Genomic DNA, 27,325 nt, shown 5'->3' with positions numbered 1-27,325 from the left:
TTCTTGTCTCAGTTTACCAGTCTCACACCAATATTTCTTAGGATCCCCTCCCAAATAAACAACTTGCCTCATTGTCAGGAAGCATTTAACAGGAAGCTTCCTGTGTGCTGTTTTGGATCTGTCAGGAGTCCTCTGTTCCTTATTAATTCCTGAATATTCAGGAATTAAGAGGAGAGACAAGCCTTTCCTGAGACTGAGGAATCCAGGCATTTCCTTCGTTAGTTTTTCAATATGATGATAAGTACCCTCTTCCTTCTTGTGAACCATACAGTAAAAGAAACAACTCTCTCTCTCTCTCTTTAATATGGATCGCCTATGTTTTGTAAGCCTGGAATTTTAATCTTTATCTTTGCTGAGAATAACTACAGTATATATGCCCACACCATGTTGATTAAAACACCTTTGCTCCATCAGAGCTTTGGTCTCCGGGTCTTTCTTTCTCTTTCTTTCTCTCTCTCTCTCTCAGGCTATTTCTTTGGAGCACAGAGGCTGAGTTCACTTTCCTGCCCGGGCTTCTAAGGCCCTCTCGAGAAGGTACTCTGCACCTTCACCCTATCGAGAGGGCGCCTGAGGCCTCCATGAACAGAGCAAGCCCTATGCCAGGGGCTTTATTGGCTTTCTGTGTAAACCAACGAATATCAGCCTCTTTCTCTCTCCCTTACTTTCTCATTGGTCAACTCTGGACCACCTGGTTCCGGTCCATTAAAGGACCTCAACACCTCATATCCTTATCTTAGAATCTATTTCTGAGGGAACTCAACCTATGATGGTGACCAAACATTTTATGAAGAAATCAAAAAAAAGAAGGAAAAAAGAAAGAAAGCAATTGCCACTTGGAAGAATAGTTGCAAAGAAGGAATGGTGGAACTCAGGGAAAAGATGACATGAGGCAGAATATCAAGTGAGTTGTCAGAACATGGGAGAGTATGAGAAGAAAAATGGCTGAATCACAGAAATAAAGATAGAATCAGGAGGAAAACAGATTACACGTATAATTATAGATATTAGAGTAAACAAGTGGGAGATAAATAGAAGACAGAAATGAAAATAGTCATCCTAATGAAGTAGAAATAGAGAAATTAAAAGAGATTAGAGAGAAAATAATAGTTATAGAAGACAGACAAAATACACTGCAGTCCCAGGAGAAGAAAAACAGATTTTTAAATATTAAAAAACTTTCTTTAAACAAAAGATAATCTTTATACTGTTGGCTAGGAAAAAAACTGACTTAGAATGGTTTGCATTAAAACACGTACTGGTAAATTTACCAGACCTTAAAAATAAATGAAGGATCCAAATTGAATACCTTTACTAACATATTCACACCTACACTTCAAATCAAAATTTGTAAGTACATTATGAAAATTTTTTTTTAGTACATCAGTTATAAAAATATATATATATATATAAAAGAATCCATTGGGCAATCAGGCAAAACAAATCAAGTCACTCAGGCTGGCCTCAGATTTCTCCATAGTATCAATCAAGGCCAAAAGACAATGGTGAACGTCTACAAAACACACAAGGAACAACAGTATGTGCTGATCAAAACACTGTCTGACATAAATCATACCAATGTTTTCTTAGGTCAGTCTCCCAAGGCAATAGAAATAAAAGCAAAAATAAACAAATGGGACTTAGTCAAATTTACAAGCTTCTGTACAGCAAAGGAAACAGTAAACAAAACGAAAAGACAACCTACACAACGGGAGAAAATATTTGCAAATGATATGAACAACAAGGGCTTAATTTCCAAGATATACAAACAACTCATACAACTCAACAAAAACAAAAAATAAACAACCCAACTGAAAAAATGGACAGAAGACCTAAACTGACACTTCTCCAAAGAAGACATACAGATGGCTAACAGGCACATAAAAAGATGCTCAACATTGCTAAACATTGGAGAAATACAAATCAAAACTACAGTGAGGTATCACTTCATACCAGTCAGAATGACCATCATTAAAAAGTCTACAAATAAATCCTGGAGAGGGTGTGGAGAAAAGGGAACCCTCCTACACGGTTGGTGGCAATGTACGTTGGTGTAACTACAGAAAACATGGAGGTTTGGCAAAAAACTAAAGGCAGAGTTGCTATATGATCCAGCAATCCCACTCCTGGGCACATAACCAGACAAAACTAAATTCAAAGAAATACATGGACCCTTATGTTCATAGCAGCACTCTTCACAATAGCCAAGACGTGGAAACAGCCTAAATGTTCATTGACAGATGAATGGATAAAGATGTGGCACAACTAATGAGCCCATGCTCTACAACTACTGAAGCCCATGTGCTCAAGAGCCTGTGCTCTGCAACAAAAGCCACCACAATGAGAAGCCTGTGCACTGCAACTAGAGAGTAAGCCCTGCTCACTGCAACTAGAGAATGCCTGAGCAGAAACGAAGGTCCAACACAGATGGTGATAATAAAAAGACGTGGCACATATATACAGTGGAATACTACTCAGTCATAAAAAGAGTGAAATAATGCCATTTGCAGCAACATAGATGCAACTGGAGATTATCATGCTTGGTGAACTCACTAAGAGAAAGACAAATATATATAATTTACATGTGGAATCTAAAATATGACACAAAGGAACCTATCTACGAAACAGAGAACAGACTTGTGGCTGCCAAGGGGGAGGGAGTTGCGGGCAGAGATGGAATGGGAGACTGGGGTTAAAAGATGCAAGCTATTATATATGGAATGGATAAAGATCTGGATACCTCAGAAGGTACAAGGATAAATGCTTCAAGTGCAAGACAATTCTTGCTGAAAATGTGGTTTATAAAATTTTCTTCCATAGAGTTTCTTGCTTTCTGGAGGAAGCAAAGCTTTGTGAAGTTATCTAATGAGCCAAGAAAACTCACTGAGCTAGGGACCTGCAGGCACAAGAAGTTCCAAAGCATTCATTTGAGGCATCATATTGAACACATTAATCACCTAGATTGAGAGACAGAAACTTTCCTCACCTATATATTCTATCAATATCAGATCATATACTCCTATAGAAAGAAGAATTGGTTAGATACTCTCAAACTTCTCCAATGTAAGGACCCTTTTTTAGCCATCAAAACATTTTTAAGATCCACAAAGGTTAAAAAAATACATTGTTGCAAATTAACACTATTGATTCCATAATGCTATAATCAGTTCAGTTCAGTTGCTCAGTCATGTCTGATTCTTTGAGACCCCATGAACTGCAGCACACGAGGCCTCCCTGACCATCACCAACTCCCAGAGCTTGGTCAAACTCATGTCCATCAAGTCGGTGATGCCATCCAACCATATCATCCTCTGTCATCCCCTTCTCCTCCCACCTTCAATCTTTCCTTGCAGTAGGGTCTTTTCCAGTAAGTCAGTTCTTCGCATCAGGTGGCTAAAGTATTGGAGTTTCAGCTTCAGCATCAGTCCTTCCAATGAATATTCAGGACTGATTTCCTTTAGGATTGACTGGCTGGATCTCCTTGCAGTCCAAGGAACTCTCAAGAGTCTTCTCCAACACCATAGTTCCAAACCATCAATCTTTCAGTGCTCAGCTTTCTTTATGGTCCAATGCTCACACCCATACATGACTACTGGAAAAACAATAGCTTTGACTAGATGCACCTTTGTCAGCAAAGTAATGTCTCTGCTTTTTAATATGCTGTCTAGGTTGGTCATAGCTTTTCTTCCAAGGAGCAAACATCTTTTAATTTCATGGCTGCAGTCACCATCTTTTAATTTCATGGCTGCAGTGGCTTTGGAGCCCCCAAAATAAAGCCTCTCACTGTTTTCATTGTTTCCCCATCTATTTGCCATGAAGTTATGGGACTGGATGCCATGATCTTAGTTTTTTGAATGTTGAGTTTTAAGCCAGCTATTTCACTCTCCTCTTTCACTTTCATCAAGGGGCTCTTTAGTTTCTCTTCACCTTCTGCCATAAGGATGGTATCATCTATGTATCCGAAGTTATTGATATTTCTCCTGGCAGTCTTGATTCCAGCTTGTGCTTCATCCAGCCTGGTATTTCGCATGATGTACTCTGCATAGAAGTTAAATAAGCAGGGTTACAATATACAGCCTTGACATACTCCTTTCCCAATTTGGAACCAGTCCGTTGTTCCATATCTGGTTCTAACTGTTGCCTCCTGACCTGCATATAGGTTTCTCGAGACCGGTCAGGTGGTCTGGTATTCTTATCTCTTTCAGAATTTTCCACAGTTTATTGTGATCCACACAGTCAAAGGTTTTGGAATTGTCAATAAAGCAGAAATAGATGTTTTTCTGGAACTCTCTTGCTTTTCGATGATCCAGCGGATGTTGGCAATTTGATCTCTGGTTCCTCTGCCTTTTCTAAAATCAGCTTGAACATCTGGACATTTGCGGTTCACATATTGTTGAAGCCTGGCTTGGAGAATTTTGAGCATTACTGTGCTAGCATGTGAGCTGAGTGCAACTGTGCAGTAGTTTGAACATTCTTTGGCATTGCCCTCCTTTGGGATTGGAATGAAAACTGACCTTTTCCAGTCCTGTGGCCACTGCTGAGCTTTCCAAATTTGTTGGCATATTGAGTTCAGCAGTTTAACAGCATTATCTTTTAGGATTTGAAATAGCTCAACTGGAATTCTATCACCTCCACTAGCTTTGTTTGTAGTGATGCTTCCTGAGGCCCATTTGACTTCATACTCCAGGATGTCTGGCTCTAGGTGAGTGATCACATCATTGTGGTTAGCTGGGTCATGAGGATCTTTTTTGTATAGTTCTGTGTATTCTTGCCATCTCTTCTTAATATCTTCTGCTTCTGTTAGGCCCATAACATTTCTGTCCTTTATTGTGCCCATCTTTGCATGAAATGTTCCTTTGGTATCTCTAATTTTCTTGATGAGCTCTCTAGTCTTTCTCATTCTGTTGTTTTCCTCTATTTTACTTAAGTATATTTTATTAATTTTAATGACATATTTTATTATTTAAAGTATAAACAATATATTTTACTTATATATCCAGAATACTATCATTTTAACATGTGAGCAATAAAACATTATTGAAATGTTTTATAATCTTTTTTCATACTGAATTTTACATTTCTTGGTGCATTTTATACTTATGGGACATCTAAATTTGGACTAGTTATATTTAAGGGCTGAAAATCCCACATGCCTAGTGGCTATTGTTTTGGACAGTTCTGTTTTATGAGAAGGCCCTAGGTGGAGCCAAAGCAAAAACAACACCCAGTTGTGGATGTGACTGGTGATGGATGTCTGATGCTGTAAACAGCAATATTGCAAAGGAACCTGGAATGCATGAATCAAGGTAAATTAGAGGTAGTCAAGCAGGAGATGGCAAGAGTGAATATCAATATTTTAGGAATCAGTGAACTAAACTGGAGTGGGATAGATGAATTTAATTCAGATGACCATTATATCTACTACTGTGGGCAAGAATCCCTTGGAAGAAAAGGAGTAGCCCTCATAGTCAACAGGAGTCCAAAATGCAGTACTTGGGTGTGATCTCAAAAATGACAAAATGATCTCTGTTTCTAAGGCAAACCATTCAATATCACAGTAATCCAAGTCTATGCCCCAACCACTAATACCAAAGAAGCTGAAGTTGAACAGTTCTATGAAGACCTACAAGACCTTCTAGAACTAACATGCCAAAAAGATGTCCTTTTCATCATAGGGGACTGGAATGCAAAAGTAGGAAGTCAAGAGATACCTGGAGTGACAAGCAAATTTGGCCTTGAAATACAAAATGAAGCAGGGCAAATGCTAACAGAGTTTTGTGAAGAGAAGACACTGGTCATAGCAAACACCCTCTTCCAACAACACAAGAGAAGACTCTACACATGGACATCACCAGAGGGTCAAAATGCTATAATGGCCATCTGTTATTTTTACTGGTCAGCCCTTCTGTTTGCTGCTGCTACTGCTAAGTCACTTTAGTCGTGTCTGACTCTGTGCGACCCCATAGATGGCAGCCCACCAGGCTCCCCCGTCCCTGGGATTCTCCAGGCAAGAACACTGGAGTGGGTTGCCATTTCCTTCTCCAATGCATGAAAGTGAAAAGTGAAAGTGAAGTCGCTCAGTCGTGTCCGACTCTTAGCGACCCCATGGACTGCAACCCACCAGGCTCCTCCGCCAATGGGATTTTCCAGGCAAGAGTACTGGAGTGGGGTGCCATTGCCTTCTCTGTTTACTGAGGTCCTAATATACACCAGCTTTCCTCTGGTGAAGCATCCCTTCTTTTCTACTTTCTATCCATCCATCTTGGATTATTTTGACTCAATTCTTGTATTCAGGGGTAGGTATGTGACTCAGACCTGGCCAATCAGAACATCCAATTTCCTTGGCCACAATAATTACTTCCAAGATGGACATGGACTAACCCAATTTGAGATAATCTTTGAATATTTGTTGGGATTGTTGAGAGGGAGACAGTCCCGTTTTTTCCTGGACTACTGGGATTTGCGTATATAAGCCTTTCTAGCTGTTGGCAACCATCTACACAATAATAAAGTACTCATGAGAATAAAGCTCAGGGACAGGGCATAAAGATGAGATATTTAAAGAGATGGAGTTCAATTTTCATGGTTTGGGCTCCTAGAACTATTCATGCCTGGATGTACTCATATATTTTTCAGATATATGAACCTCTAAATATAATTTTTAGTTTGAATTTGGTTTCTCTTACTCAAAAGTACGAGTCTCTTCTAATATACATGCTTTGAGATGATATTTTATTTCATTAATCCCTAAGAGCTGAGTGCTGTGTGTGCTGCAAGAAATATTTAAAATATTAGCACAAATATTCATGAGACATAGTGTTAAATGAGAAATTAACATTCTGTGTGTATATCAACATGAAGACATCTTGCAATTAACTACCACAAGGGGTCAGAGATCTATAGGTTAGGAACCATTTTAATCTAAATTTTGGAGGTCATGTAGATACAGACCAGGGCCTCATTTATACAACTAAAATGTAGAGTAGAAGATGATTATGTTGGAAATCCAGTGGGGTTTAACAAGCTAATCAACACTGTGTTTTCTCTCTGTCAGCATAGTCTCAAAGTCAAATGTGGCTTGCCTCTAAAAAAATATTCACTGCAGTTAGATGATGTTTTACAGTGATTGAAAACATTCTAGGGAATGTACTACCATTTTATTTTAGCAGGGAGACTATTTAGAACTTTAATAAGGCTACAAGGTATTATTCAGTAAAGGAAAATAAGTTCATTCTCATGTCAACTTAGAAAAACCATAAGAATATATATACACAACTACAGCTATTTTTTCAGGCATCATTTTATTACTTTGCAAATTTTTCAAGCTAATCTACTGCTTTCCAGGTGCCTCTAAATACATTATTTCACTTAATTCTAAAAGTAATTCTGTAAGGAAGTAAACTAGAAGTCATTGAGACTTTGTTGAGCTCTATTATGGGTGATGCATAAGCACACATACATGAACACATTTTAAAGTAGGGCAAATAAAGTAAATATTATTATTACTATTTTATACACAAGAAAATTAAGGCTCAAAAGATAAATGAGATATTCTACTTCACATATTTAATACAAAGCAAAGCTTGAATTAGTACAAAATTTTCAGGACTCAAGATCCTCTCTATTTTTGACCCTATTTTTTTTTACTTCTAACAGACCTAAGAAGGATCTATATGTCTGAAGCAGAATGAATGAGTGTAGCTTCATCTGGCTGATGAGTGCTGAAGACCGGCATATCTGAATTTCTTGCCTCCATGTTGATCTGAATTATTGAAAACAATCACCTGATGTGAAGAACTGACTCATTGGAAAAGACTCTGATGCTGGGAGGGATTGAGGGCAGGAGGAGAAGGGGACAACAGAGGATGAGATGGCTGGATGGCATCACCAAGTCGATGGGCATGAGTTTGAGTGAGCTCCGGGAGTTGGTGATGGATAGGGAGGCCTGGCGTGCTGCGATTCATGGGGTCGCAAAGAGTCAGACATGACTGAGTGACTGAACTGAACTGAACTGGACTGAACTGAATACCTACTATATTAATTACTGTTTCCTAACTTGGTGCTTTTGTCATTATTTTTGTCTTCCACTCTTTTCCCTCCTTATGTAGTTTTAATTCAGCATCTTATATGATTCCATGTCCTCTATCTTAGCATATCAGTTACATTTCTTTTGAAAACTTTTTAGTGGTCATCCTACAATGTGCAGCATGTTTCAACTAACCCAGGTCCATTTTCAAATAACACTATACTACTTCAATGTACTGTTAGTACTTTAGAATAACAAAATAATCCTAATTACTCCCTTCTGTCCCTTGTATCACTGCCCTCATTCATATCATATATGCATCCATCCATCCATACATATATATATGTATACATTGCTATATGTAGTTCATATTATTTTAAACAAACTTATATGTTAGAGCAATTAGGAATCAGAAAATAGTTTTTTATTTTTGTTCAGTTCAGTTGCTCAGTCATGTCCGACTCTTTGTGACCCATGGACTGCAGTATGCCAGGCCTCCCTGTCCATCACCAATTCGAGCTTGCTCAAATTCATGTCCATCAAGTCAATGATGCCATCCAACCATCTTGTACTCTGTCGTCCCCTTCTCCTCCTGCCTTCAATCTTTCCCAGCATCAGGGTCTTTTCTAATGAGTCCGTTCTTCCCATAACGTGGCCAAAGTATTGGTGCTTCAGCTTCAGCAACAGTCCTTCTGATGAATATTCAGGACTGATTTCCTTTAGGATGAACTGGTTTGATCTCCTTGCAGTCCAACGGACACTCAAGAGTCTTCTCCAACCCCACAGTTCAAAAGCATCAATTCTTTGACTTTTCTTTTTTTAACCTTCACCTTTTTGAATTTTACCATCACTTATTCCTTCTTCAGTGCTCTTCCTTTCTGTTTGTAGATCTGAGTTTCTGACCTGTGTTATTTCCCTTCTCTCTAAAAAAACTGTAAAACATTTTTTTGAAAGGCAGGTCTACTAGAAACACATTCCTTCAAGTTTTATTTGTCTGAGAAAATCTAGTTCTATCTAACTTTGGGGGGATAGTTTGGCCAAATAGACCATTCTAGTTTTTTTTTTTTTCTGTTAACACTTTAAATGTTTTACTCCACCTTCTGTTTGTGTGCATGGCTTCTGAGGAGAAGTTAGACGTTAATTTTTATCTTTGTTCTTCTATAAGTAATTTTTTTCCCTCTGGCTTTAAGAATTTATCTTTATTTTTTATATTCTGTAGTTTGAAGATGATATACCCAGATGTAGTTCTGCTGGCATGTATCCTGCTTGGTGTTCTCAGCTTCCTGAATCTATGGTTTAGTATTTGACATTAACTGGGGAAAAATTCTCAGTCAACACTGTTTAAAATATTTCTTATGTTCCTTTCTCTCTTTCTTCCTCCTTCTGGCATTATGGATATTTACACCTTTGGTAGTTTTCACACAGTCCTTGGACAGGCAAGCATTCTGTAGTCCTATGAAGTCTCAGTCTTTTAGTGAGCCTGTGCCTCTGGACTGTGAATTTCAAAAATGCTTCTCACTTTTTCCTCTCCTCCTATGTAGAGCAGGAGGGTTAGGGTGTGCCAGAGTTGGGTATTTCCCTTCTCCAATGTGGAAGACTAGAGCCAGCTGATGTTGGGTATTTCCCTTCCCCACATCAGTTAGCTTCTGATAATATCCCAGCAAGTCAGGCTCTGATTAACTGTGGTCATGTATGGATGTGAGAGTGGGACTGTGAAGAAGAATGAGCCCCGAAGAACTGATGCTTTTGAACTGTGGTGTTGGAGAAGACTCTTGAGAGTCCCTTGGACTGCAAGGAGATCCAACCAGTCCATTCTGAAGGAGATCAGCCCTGGGATTTCTTTGGAAGGAATGATGCTAAAGCTGAAACTCCAGTACTTTGGCCACCTCATGTGAAGAGTTGACTCATTGGAAAAGACTCTGATGCTGGGAGGGATTGGGGGCAGGAGGAGAAGGGGACGACAGAGGATGAGATGGCTGGATGGCATCACTGACTCAATGGACGTGAGTCTGGGTGAACTCCGGGAGTTGGTGCTGGGCAGGGAGGCCTGGCGTGCTGCGATTCATGGGGTCGCAAAGAGTCGGACACGACTGAGCAACTGATCTGAAAGGCCTTATTAAGAAGAACAATACACTCTGGCATATTTCAAAATGTTTTCTTTTCCCCTTCCTCCACCAGAAGCAGGGTTGGACGAGGGGGGCAGGTGCAGGATTTTTCTCCAGTATTTATTGTGTGAACCTGGTCTATGTCCTGGAAATAAATCTTATAATATTGGGTGGCCCCCTTATGATTTGGCTCCTCTGCAGGTTTTTGGAGAAGGCAATGGCACCCCACTCCAGTACTCTTGCCTGGAAAATCCCATGGACGGAAGAGCCTGGTAGGCTGCAGTCCATGGGGTCGTGAAGAGTCGGACACGACTAAGTGATGTCACTTTCACTTTTCACTTTCATGCATTGGAGAAGGAAATGGCACCCCACTCCAGTGTTCTTGCCTGGAGAATCTCAGGGACGGGGGAGCCTGGTGGGCTGCTGTCTATGGGGTCGCACAGAGTCGGACACGACTGAAGCAACTTAGCAGCAGCAGCAGCAGTTTTTAACTCTCAGAGTTGCCCACACTGAGCCTCCATCAATTCATCAATTAGAGGCCAGGTTTTCCTAAGCAGGCATCAGCTCTCATGGCAGTTTCTACTTGTGAGTCCCTGCTCCAGTAAGCTCTGACTTCCTGCATTCGCTGGTCTGTCTCTTCAATCTTGGGGGCAGGGATTTGTCCTGTGTTCTCTTCTTTCTTATGACTCTAAGAGCAGTCACTGATATTTCAAGTCTGTTGAGCTTTTCACTTGTTGTTAGGATAAAGTGGTGACTTCCAAGCTCCTTACATGTGGAACTTAATAATGGAAGTCATTATGTCTCTTTATGGCTCTTGAATCTGGTCCCTCCTTTCCATCTCCCTTGCTGATGCCCTGGTTTGAAATTTCATTACTGGACTATTATAATAGCCATCTTGTTTGTGTCCATGTGAAGTCTCTCTCTCTCTTTCCTCTTTTGCAGCCTCACATCACTTCCAAATTAATCTAAAATTCAACCGACATAATGTGATTTCCTCACTCTGAAGTAGTCTCATTAATTATCTCATACAAATCTGCATTCTTCACCCTGACACTCAAGGTCATCTATTCTTTGTTCTACACTTAGCTTTTCAGATGTTCTCTCACTGCTCTCTTCACTCCCAGGGGAACTGGACTCTCTGCCTCTTCTTGGAGATCCTTGCTGCTGTTGTGTCACTTCAGTCGTGTCCGACTCTGTGCGACCCCATAGACGGCAGCCCACCAGGCTCCCCCGTCCCTGGGATTCTCCAGGCAAGAACACTGGAGTGGGTTGCCATTTCCTTCTCCAATGCATGAAAGTGAAAAGTGAAAGTGAAGTCGCTCAGTCGTGTCCGACTCTAGCGACCCCATGGACTGCAGCCTACCAGGCTCTTCCGTCCATGGGATTTTCCAGGCAAGAGTACTGGAGTGGGGTGCCATTGCCTTCTCCGAGGTACAGTCTAGGAGTCAGCAAACAGACCAAAGCAAAGGATGGAGTCAGACAATTGGAGCAGAATACCAGTTTCAAGTCAGCCAGTCAGTGCAAAGTACAGACTTGGAGTACGCCAATCAGAGCAACGTACATGCTAGGAGTTAGCCAATCAGAGCAAATACAATTCAGGAGTCAGCCAATCAGAGAAAATTAACAGAAAGTAGTTAGCCAATCAGAGCAAAGTACATGCTAGAACTCAGCCAATCAGAGAAACGCACAGGCTAAAACCAGCCAATCAGGACAAAATAAAGGCAAGGAGTCAGCCAATCATGGAAGAAAAAGGCCAGGAGTCAGCCAATCAGAGCAAAGGACAGGCTGTGAGTCAGCCATTCAGAACAAACAACTGGGTAGGAGTCAGCCAGTCAAAGAAAAGTACTGGTTATAAGCCAGCAAACCTGACCAATACAAAGCCTGACTTAACCAATCAGGACAGCATGCAAGCTTTGAGTCAGCCAATCAGTGCAAAGTGCAGGCTAGGAGCCAGCCAACCAGAGCAATGTACAGGCAAGGAGTTAGCCCATCGAGCAAAGTAGGGGCTACGAGTCAGCCAATCAGGACAAAGTACAGGCTCGAGCCAGCCAATCAGAGCAAGGTTTAGACTAGGAGTCAGTTCAGTTTAGTTCAGTCGCTCAGTCATGTCCGACTCTTTGCGACCCCATGAATCGCAGCACGCCAGGCCTCCCTGTCCAGCACCAACTCCTGCAGTTCACTCAGACTCACGTCCATCGAGTCAGTGATGCCATCCAGCCATCCGATCCTCTGTCATCCCCTTCTCCTCCTGCCCCCAATCCCTCCCAGAATCAGAGTCTTTTCCAATGAGTCAACTCTTTGCATGAGGTGGCCAAAGTACTGGAGTTTCAGCTTTAACATCATTCCTTCCAAAGAAATCCCAGAGCTGATCTCCTTTAGAATGGACTGGTTGGATCTCCTTGCAGTCCAAGGGACTCTCAAGAGTCTTCTCCAACACCACAGTTCAAAAGCATCAATTCTTCGGGGCTCATTCTTCTTCACTGTCCAACTCTCACATCTATACATGACCACAGGAAAAACCATAGCCTTGACTAGAGGAGTCAGTAACTCAGACCAATGTAGAGGCTCAAGTCAGACAATCAGAGCAGAGAGCAATTTCAAGTCAGCCAATCAGTGCAAGGCCAGGCCAGGACTCAGCCAATCAGAGAAAACGACCAGACAGGACTTAGCCACTCAGCGCAAAGTACAGGATAGGAGTCAGAAAATCAGAGCAATGCACAGGCTAAGGATCAGCCAATCAGAGCAATATACAAGTTAGGAGTCAGGTAATAAGGGCAAACTAGAGCCTACAGTCAGCCAATCAGAACAAGGTACTGGCTAGGAGCCAGCCAATCAGGGAAAAAGACAGGCTAGAGTTCAGCCAATCAGAGAAATATTCAGGTTAGGACTCAGCCAATCATGGCAAAGTACAGGCTCCGGCTAGGCCAATCAGAGCCAAGGATGGGTTAGGAGTCAGCCAATCAAAGCAAAGTGTTGGTTAGACTTCAGCCAATCAGAACAATGTAGTGGCTATGAGTCAGCCAATCAAAGCAAAGTACGGGCTAGAGTTTAGCCAATCAGAGAAATGTACAGGCTCGGAATCAGCCAATAAGAGTAAAGAACAGGTTAGGAGTCAGCCAGTCAGGGCAAAAGACTGGCTAGAGTTCAGCCAGTTAGATAAATGTTCAGTTTAGGGCTCAGCCAGTCATGACAAAGTACAGGCTCTGGCTAGGCCAATCAGAGCCAAGGACAGGTTAGGAGTCAGCCAATCAGAGAAATGTATAGGCTAGAGTTCAGCCAATCAGTATAAGGAACTGGCTAGGAGACAGCCAATCAGAGAAAACTACCTGATGGGAGTTAGCCAATCAGAGAAATGTACAGGCTAGGACTCAGCCAATCAGGGCAAAGTACAGGCTCGGACTCAGCCAATAAGAGTAAAGAACAGGTTAGGAGTCAGCCAGTCAGGGCAAAAGACTGGCTAGAGTTCAGCCAGTTAGAGAAATGTTCAGATTAGGATTCAGCCAGTTATGGCAAAGTATAGGTTTGAACTCAGCCAATCAGCTATGACTCAGCCAATTAGGGCAAAGTACAGGCTTGGACTTAGCCAATAAGAGAAAAGAAAAGGTTAGGAGTCAGCCAATCAGAGCAAAGTATAGCCTAGAGTTTAGCCAATCAGAACAAGGTATTGGCTAGAAGTCAGCCAATCAGAGCAATGTACAGGCCAGTAGTCAGACAATCAGAGCAAACTACCTGATGGGAGCTAGCCAATCAGAGAAAAATACAAGATAGAAGTCAGCCAATCAGAGCAAAATGTATGCTAGAGTTCAGCCAATCAGAGAAATGTACAGGCTAGGACTCAGCCGATCAGCACAAAGACTCGGACTCAGCCAATCAGAGCAAAGAATAGGATAGAGTTCAGCCAATCAGTCATCTGCTGCTGCTGCTGCTAAGTCGCTTCAGTCGTATCCGACTCTGCGACCCCATAGATGGCAGCCCACCAGGCTCCCCCGTCCCTGGGATTCTCCAGGCAAGGACACTGGAGTGGGTTGCCATTTCCTTCTCCAATGCATGAAAGTGAAAAGTGAAAGTGAAGTTGCTCAGTCGTTGGTCCTACGTTTATTCCATTTGCTGTCACTAGAATGCCTTCACATCCCCAGTCCTGGTTGGTTCTGAAGTTACGCCTTCCTTTCATGAGCACTGCTGGCACTTTCAGCAACTTTCTAAGATAGGTCTCTCATTATTCTGTACATTTACATTACTTGTGTACATCTCCTATTGTCCCTGCTAGATTGGGAGTTCTCTGAGGAAAGGGGTTATTTATATTTGTAATCCTCACAAGGGGCTCTTACATTTAGTTTATGCTTTTTTGAATGAATGATTTAACCTCAGGTTTGTTTTGTTTCTCTTAAGGTGACTGGAAAATCAGAGAATAGCTGTGGGTGTGTTCATTTTGACCTCTGTTTTGAACCTCTTTCTAAACACTAACTTAATTAGGATTGTGGGTAGTGAAGTAATAGGAAAATGTCTTTGTTCTTTGTGCTCTTAAGGCACTGTTGAGAGCTGTTTTTAAAGCAGAGAGAGAGAGACAGAAAGCAGAGTTCTCTAATATTTTTAAAATTTAGATAGTTACAGTAGCAATCCTTTCTGGAGGTGACAGAGTACCCCACTATAGTACTGTATCTGAGAGGGCTGTTAGATGAAAGTAATCTTTTCTAAACTCAAACTGACATGGGAACAGTTAAGTCTGATTTGTGAGCTACTGAAGTGTCATCTTTTATTTGTCTCAAAGACCTTAACAACTTGAAGGTGAGAACAAAGAGAAGGAAAGAAATGGGGGCTCATTTATTTTTCCTGATGTAGAAATGGATGTTCATCAAAATCTTCTTCGGAACGACTTGCAATGATACAATTGATGGGTCATAAAAATGTTCACTGGGTTTTGACATATTGGGTCACGTTTTAATTTTATTTCTTCTGGATTTGGCAATTTTGCTCTCTATCTGTGGAAGGGAGTGTGCCCCACTACTGAACGATGGTGGTATTGTTTTTAATATATAATTTATTTTAATTGGAGGTTAATTACTTTACAATATTGTATTGGTTTTACCATACATCAACATGAATCCGCCACAGGTATACATGCGTTCCCCATCCTGAAGCCCCCTCCCACCTCCCTCCCTGTACCATCCCTCTGGGTCGTCCCAGTGCACCAGCCCCAAGCATTCTGTATCATGCATTGAACCTGGATGGCAACTTGTTTCATATATGATATTATACATGTTTCAATGCCATTCTCCCAAATCATCCCACCCTCGCCCTCTCCCACAGAGGCCAAAAGACTGTTCTATGCATCTGTGTGTCTTTTGCTGTCTTGCATACAGGGTTAGCGTTACCATCTTTCTAAATTCCATATATATGCGTTAGTATACTGTATTGGTGTTTTTCTTTCTGGCTTATTTCACTCTGTATAATAGGTTCCAGTTTCATCCACCTCATTAGAACTGATTCAAATGTATTCTTTTTAATGGTTGAGTAATACTCCATTGTGTATATGTACCACAGCTTTCTTATCCATTCATCTGCTGATGGACATCTAGGTGGCTTCCATGTCCTGGCTATTATAAACAGTGCTGCAATGAACATTGGGGTACACGTGTCTCTTTCAATTCTGGTTTCCTCGGTGTGTATGCCCAGCAGTGGGATTGCTGGGTCATAAGGCAGTTCTATTTCCAGTTTTTTAAGGAATCTCCACACTGTTCTCCATAGTGGCTGTACTAATTTGCATTCCTACCAACAGTGTAAGAGGGTTCCCTTTTCTCCACACCCTCTCCAGCATTTATTGTTTGTAGACTTTTGGATCGCAGCCATTCTGACTGGTGTGAAATGGTACCTCATTGTGGTTTTGATTTGCATTTCTCTGCTAATGAGTGATGTTGAGCATCTTTTCATGTGTTTGTATTAATGACCATTTACTTGTACCACAATCTGCCATAATTTTCCCGCTTTATTTTACTCTGAGTGGATGAATTCTATCCCACATTTTGTTTATTCAAAATATATTCTTCTCCACTCAGGGACCAGGAGGGAGAAAAACTCAATTCATAAGCTCTTCTAAGAACTGAAACGTTTTCCCACTTCTGATAGAACTGAGTAGTGCTCTGAATTCCAGAAAATGAAAACAGGAAAAACCCCAGAGAGTATGAAAAAATATTTATTATGCTTTTTTATTGTAACCATATGATGGAGGTCATTAGTATTTTCTTACTATTTCAAAGATAAGTACCACAAGAAAATGGGGTGTTTTTTTGTTTTTTGTTTTGGTATCTACTTTTCCTGTTTTTTCATTCATTTATCCATCAAATAGTCTCTGAAGTGCTTCTGCATTCCAGGTGGAGTTCTGGGTGCTGGAATTCAATAGTGGGTTCTTAATTGATGAGGTGCCATTCACAACTCGGAGAAGGTGATGGCAGCCCACTCCAGTGTTCTTGCTCAGGGAATCCCAGGGACGGGGGAGCCTGGTGGGCTGCCGACTATGGGGTCACACAGAGTTGGACACGACTGAAGTGACTTAGCAGCAGCAGCAGCCATTCACACTTCCACTGTCACCTTCACCCACTAAATGGTATCCAGCACTGTTCACGGAGCTTTAATATTTTATTTTCTGCCTGTTTTCACAGTGTTTTGCATAGGACACATGTGATAAAGTGATTCTCAGAAATTTATCTTGATGTGAAGACATGTAAGCCTGATGTAAATTGAAGTTTCTCTTTTCCATTCCAGGAGGGCAGCTACTTCAAATGAGTTCTGCATTTTTTTACTCTTAAAAAAGCATAATTGATCACTTACTATACGATAGACTTTAAAAGATAGAAGTATCAGATAACCCCCATCTACAACCATTTTGTCTTATTTCTCCTCTCCAACATCTATAAAAAATATGAAATAAATACTTTTGAGGCTGTTCTTCCTGGGGGAAATTCATTTCCAAAATACACTGTTTGAAATGGATGTTTTAAGCTTAGGATCAATCAGAATTTTAGCAAATCCCACAATAAGAGTAGAATCTAAAGGAAGCCCACTTACTTGGTTTTCTCCACAAGAGGAGAGAAAATGAACTTCCTAGAGGCTCTGTGTTCAGAGAAAATAATCTCGATGTGGTACTTGCTGGGGCTTGTTAGTGAAAAAGTGTTTCTCAGACAGGGCTTGACCCTGTTTTGAATTCACCTCACCTTTCCACTTTCATCTCCCCCTTTTCCCCCTGCTCACTTTTTCCAGAGGTTTTCCTGACTCCCTGCACTATGCCCTTTAGACATACCCCACTCACATGTACTGTCTACAGGCAACCCCCCAAAACCCTAGTAAAGCTATGGTATTAATGGAGTGATGGATTATTTCTCTCAAGATTTTACACTTTTAAAAGGGTTCCTGGGACTTCCCTGGTGGTCCAGTGGTTAAGAATCCATTTGTCAATGCAGCGGACATGGGTTCAGTCCCTGGTCTGGGAAGATTCCACGTGCCACAAAGCAACTAAATCTATGTGCCACAACAATTGAGCCCATGCTCTAGATGCCATGAGCCACAATTACTGAGCCTGTGTGCTGCAACTACTGAAGCCCGCATGCCTGGAGCCTGTGCTCTGCAACAAGAGAAGCCACCGCAATGAGAAGCCCACGCTCTGCAACGAAGAGTACTCTCTGCTCACCACAACTAGAGAAAGCCCGGACAGCAATGAAGATCCTGGGCAGCCAAAATAAATAAATAAATAAAATTCAAAAGGGCTCCTGAAGATGGAAATGCTCTAGACCACAGGAGTGGTGCCTCCAGTTGTAGACATTTAAGCCCTGTAGCAGACTGAAGGGAAGGAAAATTTCACATGCATCTCAGATCACATCACAGAGGCCCTGGGACCAAGATAGCTTTTTGCTTCCACAGAGGTTGAGGGAGCCTTAGTGTGATTTGAAAGATGAAAGGATCATATGGTAGCTTTATTTTTAGTTTTTTAAAGGAACCTCCATACTGTTCTCCATAGTGGTTGTACCAATTTATATTCCCACCAACAGTACAAGAGGATTCCCTTTTCTCTACACTCTCTCTAGCAGTTTGTAGATTTTTTGGTGATGGTGTGAGGAAGTTTTGATTTGCACTGTAGATTAGATTTGTTCTGATTTGCATTTCTCTGATAATTAGTGGTGGTGAGATCTTTTCATGTGCTTTTTGGCCATCTGTATGTCTTCTTTGGAGAAATGTCTATTTAGATCTTCTTCCAGTTTTTGACTGGGTTGTCTGTTTTTTTTTGATATTGAGCTGCAAAAACAGAACTACCATATGATCCAGCAATCCCACTCTTGGGCATATATACAGAGATATAATTCAAAAAGATACATGCATCCCATTGTTCACTGCAGCACTACTTATAAGAGCCAAGACATAGAAGCAACCTAAATATCATCAGCAAAGGAATGGATAAAGATGTGGTACATATATACAATGGAATATTACTCAACCATAAAAATAATGAAATAATGCCTTTCGGAGCAACATGGGTAGACCTAGAGATTATCATACTAAGAGAAGTCAGACAAAAACAAATATCATATGATATCACTCATATGTGAAATTTAATTAAAAAATGATACAAATGAACCTGTTTACAAAATAGAAACAGACTTACAGATATCAAAAACAAACTTATGGTTACCAAAGGGGAAAAGTGGGACAGGAAGGCTAAATCAGGAGCTTGGGATGATATAAGATAGAAAGCCAACAAGGACCTACTGTATAGCACAAGGAACTCTACCCAATATTCTGTGATAACCTATATGAGAAAAGAATCTAAAAAGGAATGAATATATGTATGTGTTTAACTGAATTACTTTGTGGAACTAACACAGCATTGTAAATCAACTATACTCCAATAAAAAAAAAAAAAAAGATGAGATGATCTACAAGACATTCTTGACATGAGAGTTTACGTTGTGGGTTTTTAACTGTGTTCTTCAGTACCTGGGGCTTTTGTGGAAGATCTTAAGAGGTCACCAAGGTAATATGAGGGGGACACCAACAGAACAAGTGGCTTGTCCCTTTCCTTACCCCCTCCTATAAACTAATAATAGCTGACTTTAAAAAAAGTGACTCCATGGACTATAGCCCGACAGACTCCTCTGACCATGGGATTCTCCAGGCAAGAATACTGGAATGAGTTGCCATGCCCTTCTCCAAGGAATCTTCCTGACCCAGGGTTTGAACCTGGGTCTCCCACATTGCAGGCAGATTCCTTACCATCTGAATCACCAGGGAAGCCCATTAAAAGATGACAGTGATACTATTACCTTGCTATTACCATCTTTTAATAAACTGGGTTTTAACTTATATCTTTAAGAGTTTGATTTCCAAAAACTTATTTTGGTAACTGCTATTTAATCTCCCATGTCCAGTGCCCAGTTACAATGTAGATATTTTTAAGCAAAAACCTATTCAGCTCTCACTGTTTCAGGGGGTATTAGTTATCAGAGAGCTCAGCCTTGAATGCAGTGGCTAGTGCTTAGGGAGAGGGCTTCCCAGATGGCTCAGAGGTAAAGAACCCACCTGCCAATGCAGGAGACAAGAGTTTGATCCCTGGGTTGGGGAGATCCCCTGGAGAAGGCCATGGTAATATACTCCAGTATTCTTGCCTGGAGAATCCCATGGACAGAAGAGCCTGGCGAGCTACAGTTCATGGGGTGGCAAAGAGTTGGACGTGACTGAGCACGCACACACACAGAGGGTTTAGGGAGAGTGGGCTACAAGGATGAAACGTTTTGTTATGGAGACCAGAGAAATAGAGAAAACAAAAGCATGAAAGTGGGAATGATTAGAAGGGAGATTAAGGAATATCAAAGACAAATTTGCTTGCTTCATGACTTCATCTATGATGGGCCCTGCCAATGATGCCAGACTTCAGGTTTTTTGAACTTAGAGATTTATCTCCTGTGTCTTGTTTAACTGATAACATTTGATATTCTTTCAGCACTCTCAAGTGTATCAGAATGACAGCTCCTTCTTTGCTTCAGTGCAACCACATACATCTCAAAGTATTTTTGAAAGATTATGCCACTATGATTGCCGGGAGAAATATCAATAACCTCAGATATGCAGATGACACCACCCTTATGGCAGAAAGTGAAGAGGAACTAAAAAGCCTCTTGATGAAAGTGAAAGAGGAGAGTGAAAAAGTGGGCTTAAAGCTCAACATTCAGAAAATGAAGATCATGGCATCTGGTCCAATCACTTCATGGGAAATAGATGGGGAAACAGTGGAAACAGTGTCAGTCTTTATTTTTTGGGGCTCCAAAATCACCACAGATGGTGATTGAAGCCATAAAATTAAAAGATGCTTACTCCTTGGAAGGAGGGTTATGACCAACCTAGATAGCATATTCAAAAGCAGAGACATTACTTTGCCAACAAAGGTCTGTCTAGTCAAGGCTATGGTTTTTCCAGTAGTCATGTAGGGATGTGAGAGTTGAACTGTGAAGAAAGCTGAGTGCCGAAGAATTGATGCTTTTGAACTGTGGTGTTGGAGAAGACTCTTGAGAGTCCCTTGGACTGCAAGGAGATCCAACCAGTCCATTCTAAAGGAGATCAGTCCTGGGTGTTCACTGGAAGGACTGATACTAAAGCTGAAACTCCAGTACTTTGGCCACCTCATGTGAAGAGCTGACTCATTGGAAAAGACTCTGATGCTGGGAGGGATTGGGGGCAGGAGGAGAAGGGGACAACAGAGGATGAGATGACTGGATGGCATCACCAACTCGATGGACATGAGTTTGAGTGAACTCCGGGAGTTGGTGATGAACAGGGAGGCCTGGCGTGCTGTGATTCATGGGGTCACAAGGAGTCGGACATGACTGAGTGAGTGAACTGAACTGAACTGAATGCCACTATGGGAGCCCACAGACATAGCAACTGGAATATGTTGAATTCTTTTTTTTTTTTTTTGACAAAACAATCCCCTTGTTAGTTTGAAAACTTCAGTGAAATAGGTTTCCATATGACATCCCATTTTCTAAAAATAATTAAATATGCTGAATTCTTGTTCCCAATTTTTTACTCTTTCCTATATCCACACTTTGGGTCATGTAACTCTGCATGTTTTTTCACTGAGTGAGGGATATGCTGCTGTGCTCCTTAACTTTGAGCTTGGCCACATGATGATGATGTGGGTGCAAACAACACTGTACTTGTTTCCTTTTTTTTAGGCTGCTGCTGCTGCTGCTAAGTCGCTTCAGTTGTGTCCGACTCTGTGCTACCCCATAGACGGCAGCCCACCAGGCTCCCCCGTCCTTGGGATTCTCCAGGCAAGAACACTGGAGTGGGTTGCCATTTCCTTCTCCAATACATGAAAGTGAAAAGTGAAAGTGAAGTCGCTCAGTTGTGCCTGACTCTTAGCGACCCCATGGACTGCAGCCTACCAGGCTCCTCCATCCATGGGATTTTCCAGGCAAGAGTACTGGAGTGGGGTGCCATTGCCTTCTCCGTTTTTTTAGGCTACCCCCCACCCCCCACAATTCTGCAGTATGTGGAATCTTGGCTCCCTGACCAGGGATTGAACCTGTGCCTTCTGCAGTGGAAGCATGGAGTTTTACCTACTGGACTGACTTCAAGTTTAGGCCTCATGAGGCTTTCTGTGCTTCACTTACTGTTTGCACTTCTGTCATCATCATGAGAAGCCTGTTTTTCAGCTAGTCTGTTCATCAAAGGAGACTGAGAAGCATGTGAACCAGATTTGGATCCAACCTGCAGCTTGGAGCCATCTAGTTAAGTTCAGCTAAGATGAGTGGAGCCACCCTAGTGAACGTGCAGACATGAGAAAAAGAGTATTTAGACTTGAATGTCATTGAGATTCTTTGACTGCTTATTATACAGCAAGAGCTGGCATAGGTAAGACCTTGAGTTTTTTGACAGATCAGAAATTGGGCAACTTCCCTGAAGATTCAGTATTCTCATCCATGAGACATATGTAATTATAACTGTATCACAGTATTACAGACATTAAATAAAACAGTATATGTGTCAAAAATACTAGGTACAATGTGTCATTATTATTTTATCAAAAGACAGGATGATACTTGGGGACTCAGGGATGCAGGGGAGCAAGAGACATGCATTTATTTCAAGATGGAGATTCAATGTTAGAACATACGGTGGTTGAAAAAAAGGCATTTATTCTAAAACTTGGGGCAAATAAATCTTTCCTCTTTAGTTTAATGACTGTTAAACTGCACAAATTTACTACTTGGGTTGATGAATAATGAGCTTGAAATAGTTTTCTTTTAAAGGAAAATAAAAACATGACTTTACCAACATCACTTGGTGTATAAAGTGCTATTAGTCACATGCAGTAGTTAGCACATTTGATTTGTTTGTGACCAAGAGTTCAGGTGAATACATTTGAGATTTATTTTGTAATTTTCAACATGCCAATATAAAACAGCTTTTTTTTTGCCCCTTCATTGCCATCAGGTCAGAATAAATTGACTCTTGATGCAAAGTTGTAGCCAGGGGTTGAAATTTACCTGTGATTAATGGTCAAAGCGTTGACTAGCTACAGCCCCCACCCCCATGTTCTTGTATATCACGTCCTGGACTGGGAGCTGTTTTGTATAAAATATTGAGATACTGGTCTCTCTGTCCCTCACTTGCCCTTGAAAGTGAAGAAAAATACTTGATTAAATTGGTTATTAAGAAAGAATAAAAGACAACTCCTAATGAATAAATATGTTTGGTAAAGTATATTTCTAATTCTTTGGGTCTTCAAATATACAACCATAATATATTATTTCCTAACCAATTAACAAGTCAGTTAGTTTAGCCAGCTTTTAGCATTCCAGTTCACATTTTCCAGCAGTGATTTAGAATGGATACAAAATTCCTGGAGGGGAGGTACCCACCTTCCTTCCTGAGGCAGTTCACCTTGTTGGACTTCCACTCCCACAATAAAGCCAAAATGGGCTAGATTTGTCTTTGCTTTCATTCAGTTTGGTGCTTTGCTGATAAAACTAGTAAAAAATGCTTAGGACTCGTTTTTTTTCTCCCCTCTGAAACGTGCCCATGTGTATACAGTGTGGGTCCATCACTGTATACGTTTGGATGCTTTCAAAAGCTGTCCCTGAGACAATGGTTTGGGTGCATGCAGTTTATTGTATGGTGGCCCCAGGAGGCATGGTGAGGAAGTTAGTAAAAGCAAGAACATAAAAGGAATATTCCTGAGCAAGTTACTGCTGTGGGAAACTAGAGTTCAATCTTGCTGGGAGAAACCATGTAGAACACAACTCAGAATTGGCCCACTGATGGTTTAGCAAGCCAAGGTATTCATTCCTTTGTGTCCTGCCCTCTTGACTGAAAGGGGCTCATGGGGGTGTTAACTTCCAGGTATTTCCAGCCGGCAGGCAGGACTTATTTCTGCTGACAGAAATAGATCTCAGGCAGAGAGAAGGCATGTATTGTATAACTATCCATCTTGCAGGTGACCCCTGAGGTCAACAGAAGGAACGTGGGTGAAATTGTCAAGAGCATCCACTACAGGCAGTAAAGGGAAAGTTGGTAAGAAAAACATCAGTTTCTCATGTTACATGAGTGTCAAGTGTAAAATATTTTGGTCTTTGACTTTAAAGAAGGAAATACCTGCATTGTCCTGGTCTATTTCCATACGGGTTTTTTCATTTTCTAAATTAAATTCTTTTGTCCCTATTGGTATGGGAAATAGAGTTATATGGCTGAGACCCAGATTTTTTTTTCTCACAGCCACAAGTCAAATGAGAAAAATTCATTTTATCTTCAAGAACAAAGATTTAATAAGGTTTAATTTTTTTGTTTTTATTTTCCCCCCATTTAATTTAGCTTCCCTGACTTGTTGTTAGGTGCTCAGTCATGTCCAACTCTTTGCAACCTCATGCTGCTGCTGCTGCTGCTGCTGCTGCTAAGTCGCTTCAGTCGTGTCCGACTCTCATAGTCCCTGCCTTAATTTTAGGGCGTGTGTTGCTAGTTCTCACCACAAGATGTCACTATTTTACCAGTCTTAATACTGAAATTTTTCTCTGCAATCATTTAAAACTATCTACTTCTCTGATGTTTCAATAGCAAACACATCCATGGAAATCGTCAATGTTTTTCTGGTAGACAAATTTAGAAAATTTCAGTTAAATAAAGATCAAATCACAACTGATATGGTCATCTCCCACTGAATCTAGAGGCTTCCAGGGACTTTGAAATAATTACATCCCACTTCCACCGCCTGCAATACACACATTGGGCAGATACGATTATCATGGTTAAATAAAACATTTTGCTTTTCATTATTTGCTTCATTCTATGCTTTTAAGGGAGAAGGCAATGGCACTGAGGTGCCATTGTCACTCCAGTACTCTTGCCTGGAAAATCGCATGGACGGAGGAGCCTGGCAGGCTGTAGTCCATGGGGTCGCTAAGAGTCGGACAGGACTGAACAACTTCACTTTCACTTTTCACTTTCCTGCATTGGAGAAGGAAATGGCAACCCACTCCAGGGTTCTTGCCTGGAGAATCCCAGGGACGGGAGAGCCTGGTGGGCTGCCGTCTATGGGATGGCACAGAGTCGGACACGACTGAAGTGACTTAGTAGTAGTAGTAGTATGCTTTTAAGACTTATGAAGCTATCTTTTAATTCAACAGTTCTCAAATGTGACAAAATACAACCCCAGATAATATGTTTCTAGAAAATTCATTTAGAATTTCAATTTAGCTACAAGGGGAACTCTTATGAAATCTGGATGGGGAACATACCACATGCTCATTGCAAAGAAGCTTCATAAAATGATTATGCTTCTAGGCAGAGGCTGGACTCGACAACTGTGCAATGACTTCTTGTGGGGGGGCACTCAGATTTATAGTCCATCTCCATGGAGTTTTCATGCAGAATTTATTCTTGATAGATGTTTTATATTTCCCATACTTATAGGGACAAAGGAGTTTAATGTGGTATATAAAAGTCCCCTTATGGAAAAAGACTAGGGTCTTGCAAAAATTAGACTCAATGACCTTATTGTTTATAACAAATACTTTCCCTTCAAAATGCATGTAACATGGGGCACCTATTCGCTTCTTTTTCTTGATCAACAAAGGGAAAATCTTTTAGGGTAAGACAGCAAAATGTGCCTTGATGGTTTCCATGAGCCAGTATGATAATGAATGGCTTGAGGGCATCAAGCCATGCCTAGATGCCATGTTTCTGTCATTCCCCAACTGTACATTTGCCTAGTTTTTTTAAACCTCTCTTCAAGTCTTATTTTCTTCATCTGATAAACATGTGTATGTTAAGTAATAATCCTTCCACGTACTTAGTTGCTCAGTCATATTCAACTCTTTGTGACCCCATGGACTGTAGCCAGCCAGGCTCCTCTGTCCATGGGGATTCTCCAGGCAAGAATCCTGGAGTGGGTTGCCATGCCCTCCTCCAAGAGATCTTCCCAATCCAGGGATCGAACCCAGGTCTCCCACATTACAGGCAGATTCTTTACCGTCTGAGCCACCAGGGAGGCCCAATGGCTTCTTCCCAACTCAGGGATCAAACCCAGGACTCCCACATTGTCAGTGGATTCCTTGCCACCTGAGCCATCAGTCACTCAGGCAAGAATACTGGAGTGGGTTGCCATGCCCTTCACCACGGGATCTTCCCAACCCAGGGATCACATCTGTGTCTCTTACATCTCCTGCAGTAGCAGGTGGATTCTTTACCATTAGTACCACCTGGGAACCCTTAATTCTTCCATAGTAGTTTGAAATTAGAAATTCTATTAGTATCCTATTGCTATTGTCATAAACAACCATACATTTAGAGACTTAAGACAACACAAACTTACTCTCTTACAGTTTTGGAGACCAGAAGTCCAAAATTGGTCTCACTGGGCTAAGGTCAAGGTGTCAGCAGGTCTACTTCTTTCTGTAGGTTCTAGGAGAGAATCTGTTCTTTGCTTCTTTCAGCTTCTAGAGTGTTCTAGAATTCACTGCCTTCTCTGGTTCATGGATTTATCTTCAAGCAGCACAGCATCTTCAAATGTCTCCCTGACTGAATCTTCACATTTCCTTATATAAGAATAAGGACTCTTTTAAGGACTCTCATACACTACCATGTGTAAAATAGGTTAACTAGTGGGAAGCTGCTATATCGGACAGGGAGCTCAGCTCAGTGCTCTGTGATGGTCTGGGGGTGGGGGTGGGAAAGGAGGCTCAAGCGGGAGGGGACATATGTATACATATGGCTGATTTACATTGTTGTATAGAAGAAACCAACACAACATTGTAAAGCAATTATATTGCAATAAAAAATTTTTCAACGAATAAGGATTCTTGATATCATTGGACCCACCCAGATAAACCAGGGTAATCTCCCCATCTCAAGATCCTAAATTTAATCAAATCTGCAAAATTCCCTTTGCCATATAAGCAGCATTCACAGGTTGTAGGAATGAGGATCTGAGGGAGCCATGATGCAGCCAACCACAGAAATGCTGTATGTAAAGGCCCCACCATAAACAGAAACATGTTTATTATCATTGGCCGTGAAATGTTAATTTAGCAGTCAGTCAGGTGCTGTGTCTGTGAATGACTCAATGATAAAATGACATTTTTCACATTCTGGGTATAGTGAAAGGACACAGGCATTTACCTTTTAATATCTACTCAGGCAAGAGGTCGATTTATAAGAAAACTAAAGCTATTTAAGTCAGTCTTCAAATACAGTGTATAAGATGAGTTGTGTATTTCCTCTATTGAATTGAATCATTTTCATTTTCTTTTCGCTATTACAATAAATAGGAATTCAGCATATTTTTACAGATCAACATCTAACTTACTGGTCAGCAAAAATCCTGGGTCTTTATGTGGCTTTCTCGTTCTTCAAATCAGACTGAAAAAAAGCTACACAGGGCATTGGGTGTCTGTGACATAAGGAACAATCGTTTGATCGTTTGCGACTCTATGGAGGAAAAATTAAATAAAGATATACAGTTTCATCTCATTATTTTCATTTCATATCTGTCATATCTTGTTGACATTTTCTGTGTTATCTACTCTTGAACACACTTGAAGCTATTATTTAAAAAAAATAAAGGACAACATTTTGTCAGTACTCCAACTTATGTGGAATAATTATATTGAAGAGACTATCATTTGAATACTTCAGTTTTGTACTGAGTTTAAATTAC

At 41.0% G+C, this 27,325-nt stretch overlaps 1 pseudogene; it reads left to right on the top strand.

The window, feature by feature from the left end:
* The first annotated feature begins 13,139 nt into the window (after positions 1 to 13,139).
* The window catches only part of LOC112582301, a 29,707-nt pseudogene continuing 15,521 nt past the window's right edge, over positions 13,140 to 27,325 (top strand).

The sequence above is a fragment of the Bubalus bubalis genome, chromosome X (genome assembly GCF_019923935.1).
Source record: "Bubalus bubalis isolate 160015118507 breed Murrah chromosome X, NDDB_SH_1, whole genome shotgun sequence".
NCBI lineage: Eukaryota > Metazoa > Chordata > Mammalia > Artiodactyla > Bovidae > Bubalus > Bubalus bubalis.
Note: the sequence above shows the minus strand (reverse complement) of the source record. Positions and strands in the feature narration are given on the sequence as shown.